Source organism: Copidosoma floridanum, unplaced genomic scaffold (assembly GCF_036245765.1).
Source record: "Copidosoma floridanum isolate Cflo_tuat_1 unplaced genomic scaffold, Cflo_Japanese_pri ptg000021l, whole genome shotgun sequence".
Lineage (NCBI taxonomy): Eukaryota > Metazoa > Arthropoda > Insecta > Hymenoptera > Encyrtidae > Copidosoma > Copidosoma floridanum.
In genome coordinates this window covers 13,649,305-13,655,304 of record NW_028321898.1, presented here as the reverse complement: position 1 = coordinate 13,655,304, position 6,000 = coordinate 13,649,305, and the positions used below count along the sequence as shown (strand labels likewise).

Below are 6,000 nucleotides of genomic sequence, written 5' to 3'. Positions count from 1 at the left end.
TCAGAGGTATGTTATACATGTAACTTAATTTGCGTTTATTATATTTTACTTAAATTTGTATTGCAAAGAATTTTATTACTCATAGATTTTTGTACCTGATGAGGGCCGGGACGTTGTCCAAACGGCCGAAACGTCGTTTTGTTTTTTAATAAATTCAAAATTTGACAGTACCACCATTGGACGTTGTTTTTAACTTTTTTATTTTCATTGCTAAGTATACAGTGACGTGGCATTGCTGCAGGACTGCTTGTACACCCTGATATCTACGGCATTCTAAATGTCGGTAAGAAATTTTATTCTGTATCTCATAGAATATGTATATATATATATATATATATATATATATATATATATATATGTACACGTACATATGTATGTATACGTGTACACGTGTGTCTGTGTAGGTGTTCTACTTTTATTAGTTAAACCTTGTAATCAGCACTGCTCCCAAAGGCGATGAGTGCACACGAGGAAATTAAAAAAAACAGAAAAGCAGGCTTTCTGAGTTATGCCAATAATCCAACTTTAAATCACTGCGCATTTTGCTACAATCCAACAACTAGGCTAGTAAACAGCTCACTACTCAGGTAAATTAATTCTTGTGATGGGGAGCATACTGGCGTGTTCTGAACAATACGTAACAAAAATGTATCCACCCTACTTTAGTTCGGTTACGGCAGTAAACTTAACTTAATAAGAATTGACATTAGCTTCACTACTCCGTACCTAGTTTCATCTTTTTAAAATCCGTTTATCTTTTACTCAGCACATTTCAGACCAATACTTTATCAACACAGAGTACAGGGTAAAGTAGCTAGTTACTGCAGGCTATTCGCGGTGTTAAGCGATTCTACTACTAAGAATGTAGTTCAAACGGCTGTAGCAGTAAACAGTATAGTACGCATAAAGACAATAGAAGCTCCAATTACTCCGAAATCCCTTTTGGTTTCACAATGAATAAGCAAATGTCTGACTGCGATAATAATTTAAATGTGAACGAAATTATTTTTGATAGTATATTAAATCATAGTTGTGTTCGAAAATAATAGATTGAAGCGTGCAACATAACCCAAGTTAATACTAAAAAATTTATTAGCAGCTTACATTTTTAGAAAGACAACTACTTTCAAAATAAGTTAACTATGCAATATAGTATATCGGTATAGTCAGTATACGTCACTATTGCTATTTTAGACTTACCAGTTCTTACAAAGTAATGAAGTATTTCTCGTGGAAAATTGTTTTTCAGTTTATTGTTTACATATTTTCTAACTTATATACCTCAACAAATGTATTCAAGTACCTACAAAATGATTACACCTACCTTGAGAGCCAGCTGAGCAAGAAAAATTACCTGTCATTTTTTTGAAGCATAGAAAGCATATTTTTATCAATCGCTTATGTATAACAAATCAGTTTATTTCCAACATGAACAGACAAAATCTGTTTGATGCGACGTTTTTAATTTCATAGAGGAATGAAAAAATGTGGATTGCATCAAATACATTTTGTCCTTCAACGTATTAACGATATCCGTCACCTAATGATTAAATAAAATTTACTGAACTTTTGAGATAGCTTATGCTTGGGTCTATTCACACATATACAGTTTGAACTACATACTTGGTACTAGAATTGATTCAGCCTTTAACCAACAAGGCTGCGTTAGTAGTAGAAATGCAAGTATTGTAAAAATATTTCCAACTAAACAAGCAAATGAAACGTAGAAAAATTAATAGTTAAAGACTTCATCAGATTTGTTTTGTAACAGATTGAGTACCGAAAAAATTTTTTTCAACTGAGCAAACGTCAGAGATTGAGGCATCTGGATGATATGTATATTACTGATATGAACTAAGTGGAACATCATGGTGAAATTGAAAATACCATCAACATTTCAAGCATTCAAGAAGAAGCTCAGCACAGCTACAGTTGTAACGTTTTAGAAAACGTTTATGAGAACTCTTTCGATAATAGCTCTATCAATGACAATAGTATTTTGCACAGTAATTATGAACTGTTTTTGGATGCTTTAGAATTAGAGGATAACAGAAGTGATATTTCAAGCATAATAAGCAGTGACTGCTCAGATCCTGAAAGCTTGTCTGATGAAGAGTTTCATGTAGAAGTTCAAGAGACAAATTTAAAAGACTCTCTACGGCAGTGGTACATTGAATGTGGCACAATCGGAAGGGATAATATGTCCAAGTTATTAAAAATTCTTAGAAATGCTGGGCACGACGAACTACCAAACGATGCAAGAACTCTGATTAAGACGCCAACATCAACCATCATTACTTCCTGTGACCCGGGAGAATACTTGCATTACGGATTGCAGAAGGCATTAAATCAAATTTTAGATAAAAAGGTTAAACTACACACAACAATACTTATTGATATTAATCTTGATGGGTTGCCATTTACAAAGTCCACGAAAAGAACTTTGTGGCCAATACAAGGCCACATTGTTACAGCTGATGAACCACCATTCGTTATTGGCATGTATCATGGTACTGAAAAACCCCGATCGATTAATGAGTATGTTCAGCCTTTCATAAGGGAGTATCAACAGCTAAACACTGAAGGTTTCAACTACGATGGGGTTCAGTATATAGTCACACTGAGATGTATAGTATGTGATAGTCCGGCTCGTAGTTTTTGTACCGCTACAAAGCAGCATAACGGTTACTTTGGCTGTGGAAAGTGCTCTGAAGAAGGAACTTACATATCTCGAATGACGTTTGTTAATGAAGAAGCAAGTTTACGAACAAACGAATCATTTAGAAATCGTGTTCAAGAAGAACACCATGTAGGAAATTCTCCATTGGAAGCTTTGCCTATTGATATGGTACAGCAATTTTCACATGATCCAATGCACCTTGTGTTTCTCAGTGCTACGAAATCCTTATTAAAGATGTGGATCAAATTTATTCCAAAGTTTGCAGCTGCACAAACAATTGAACTTTCAAATAGTTTAAAAAATCTAGCACAATACATACCCAAAGAATTTAACCGCAAGCCTCAAGATTTATCAGAGTTAGGTAGATGGAAAGCTACAACCCTGCGCTTATTCTGTATGTACTTAGCTTCCGTAATCCTGGATGATAGCTTCCTACCTGCTGATTATATTCTTCATTTTAACAGCTTTAGTCTTGCTATAAGACTTTTAAGTAGTCCTCAGTACTGTGTTAAATATGTAGATTATAGTCATCAGTTACTGAGCTTTTTTGTACGTCAATACAAAGAACTTTATGGTTCTCAGTTTGTCACGTGGACAATCCACAGCTTAATACATCTGGCTGATGACGTAAAACTGTACGGGCCATTCGAGTCATTTAGTGCATTCAAATTCGAAAACAATATGAAATTCATAAAGAAAATCGTAAGGAAAAATGAGAAGGTTTTGCAGCAAATATACCGTCGGCTTTCAGAGGGACAAAGGCCGTGCAATACAGTGAAGATTAATGTTATAATCCCAAAACTTGAAGGACCAACACATAATGAATTGCCTTTTAATTGCATTAATAGTCACAAAAAACTAATGTTAAAAACATTTGAATCCACCACAAACAAGTCAGATAACTGTTGCATATTACTTAATAAGCGTGTTGTTGTTATGCATTTTTTTGGCGAAAAAAGTGGAGAAATCGTAGTTATTGGCAGAGTATTTACAAAAAGCAAAAGTGTAGCAAACTATCCTGTAGATTCCAGAATTTTTGACATTTCCATCGTTTCACAGCTATCTCCGTTAACTGTTTTTCTTGCAAAAAAAATCCATTGCAAGGCCTGTTTATTTTTTCACAAAAATGAATATTACGTCGTTCCACTATTGCATTCATAATTGTTATCCGTAATACACAAGAGATATTAATATTGCAAATTGTATCTTAATAAGTATTAAAATACGTCTATAAAATAGGAAAACTTTCTAAGTATTATTCGGAGCAAATCAAAACTCAAAGTAGATTTTTCATCATTATCCAACAATAAGTATAGTCATCAGAAAATCGTTGGTTTAGAAGTCAAAATTAGCCTGACGTAGTAATTAAAACTTTGTATAACAATGCAAAAACACAATCCAATAAGCATGAAAAGGATACACATAACTGCACTTGTACTATGCTTTGTTCTACTTTTGGCCAGAACAATAATTTTAGGTAAGAATACTAAAATTTATATTGTGTTGTGTAATTAAATGCTTTAAGCATCTTAAAATATAAGTGTAACACGCCCCTCCTTGTTCAATTCACTTGACTGTTACGATAGTTTAACATTTTATTAAAAAAAGCGCTAACTTACTTTTTGAAAACAGTACTAACATATTCGCTGGATGCATAGCACGCAGAGCCTCTAGTACCAGCGTCGACAACTCGGGTGCTAAAATGTGCAGACGACAGATGACGGCTGAGAGGAAAATATAATCAGAAGAATAGTTTCGTGGTTACATAACAAGTTAATGTATAGTTATTGTTAATGGCGTCGTCTGCACATTTTGGCACCCGAGTTACAGTTAATGCCATCACGGGCATATATATCGTTTCGCCTATCTCCTCCAAACCTCTGCACCCAGCAAATAGTTGCTTTTCCAGAAAAGTACTTTCACAGAAAATGTTTACAGCACTTATACGTAATCAAAAAACCGCTAACTAAAATTTTTTTTCACCAATTGTTTAGCAGCAGCACTGGTATTTTACTCATCAAATCGCTACTTCTATAAAGAAATAAGACTTCCTCTCTTTAATACTGCTGTCGAGATTATTCACATGCTACTGTTGTACTCATTAAGCATAAATTGAGGGCTTGGTAAAACATAAAGCCAACTCAGAAAATCAGTAACAAAGGAGATAACTTATTGTTTGGTTAAAAAGCAGTCAACTCAGATTTGTCTTGAAAAAGAGGCCAACTCAGTTTTGGGTTGAAGAGACAGCCAACTTGGGAGTATACTTTTTTCATCGAGTTTTGTCGTGGCAGCACTGCCATTTACGATGTATATATACCTATTGAAAGAAACATAAATCTTAGGTACGTACATAAGTATACATGAAACCATAATGTACGATAAAAATAATTATGATGAATACAATAAATAATTACAATCAAAACAAAATCAACAAAATTTCTTTTATTGTTTCACATATATTCCCTAATATTATCTGGAGTTTCGTTTAATGACAAGGTGGTATTCATCTTCTTAGAAATAGCAATGCAGCCAGTACAAAATTAAAGAACAAAAGGTTACATTGAATTAGCGCTATTTTGGAAAATTATGACAGTTATCGCTGTTTTGAAAAATTAACTAAGTTTGCGATAATTTTAATAATTATCGGTGTTTGCATTTTTTTTCCAGATTCTGGAACAACACAAAAATTTGACGGTGAAGAGTATTTGTTATTTTATATTGAAATTTGTACTAGAAAAATGTTAATTCTTTTCAGTACATTTATATTTCAACTTTCAACATTTCTAATAACGCATAGATTCTTGTTTCTAATATATAATATTATATTCTTGTACCTTATATATATATATATATATATATATATATACACTTGTGGGGCTTTGCTCTTTTGCGCACTCCGCATGCCAACCCCCAAAAAGAAAGACCCCAAAAGACCAATAAATAAAATTTTTTTCTTAAATTTTATAGCTGTAGAATTATTTAATTAGGACTTACAAATCGATGATATATTTGAAAAGGCTAATTCTATCATGTTATCTTGTGAATTATTTTTTACATTAATATTAATATTATTATTGTATGTGTAAATCAAGAAGTTATAGCTGAAATGTTGATATAAAATATAAAAAGTTTAATAACTAAGAAATATAAATAAGGAAATTTTGTACCCATACATTCCCACATATTTTTAAATTATCATAAATGAGGGAAACTTAGGTTGAAGTCTAGGGTAAGGTAACCCTTCTCCCACTCCTACTACCACGAGCCATAGGTAAAAATCGATAATATTGATGTTTTTTTTGACAGTCTAGCTTTAAACG

At 32.9% G+C, this 6,000-nt stretch overlaps 1 long non-coding RNA gene across 1 annotated transcript in view; it reads left to right on the top strand.

Moving 5' to 3' along the window:
• The first annotated feature begins 238 nt into the window (after positions 1 to 238).
• LOC149374127 (uncharacterized) overlaps positions 239 to 6,000 on the top strand; it is a 29,279-nt gene continuing 23,517 nt past the window's right edge. Inside the window, exon 1 of the long non-coding RNA XR_016293185.1 lies at positions 239 to 283. This is a non-coding gene — a long non-coding RNA (uncharacterized LOC149374127). The remainder of the gene's footprint in view (positions 284 to 6,000) is intronic.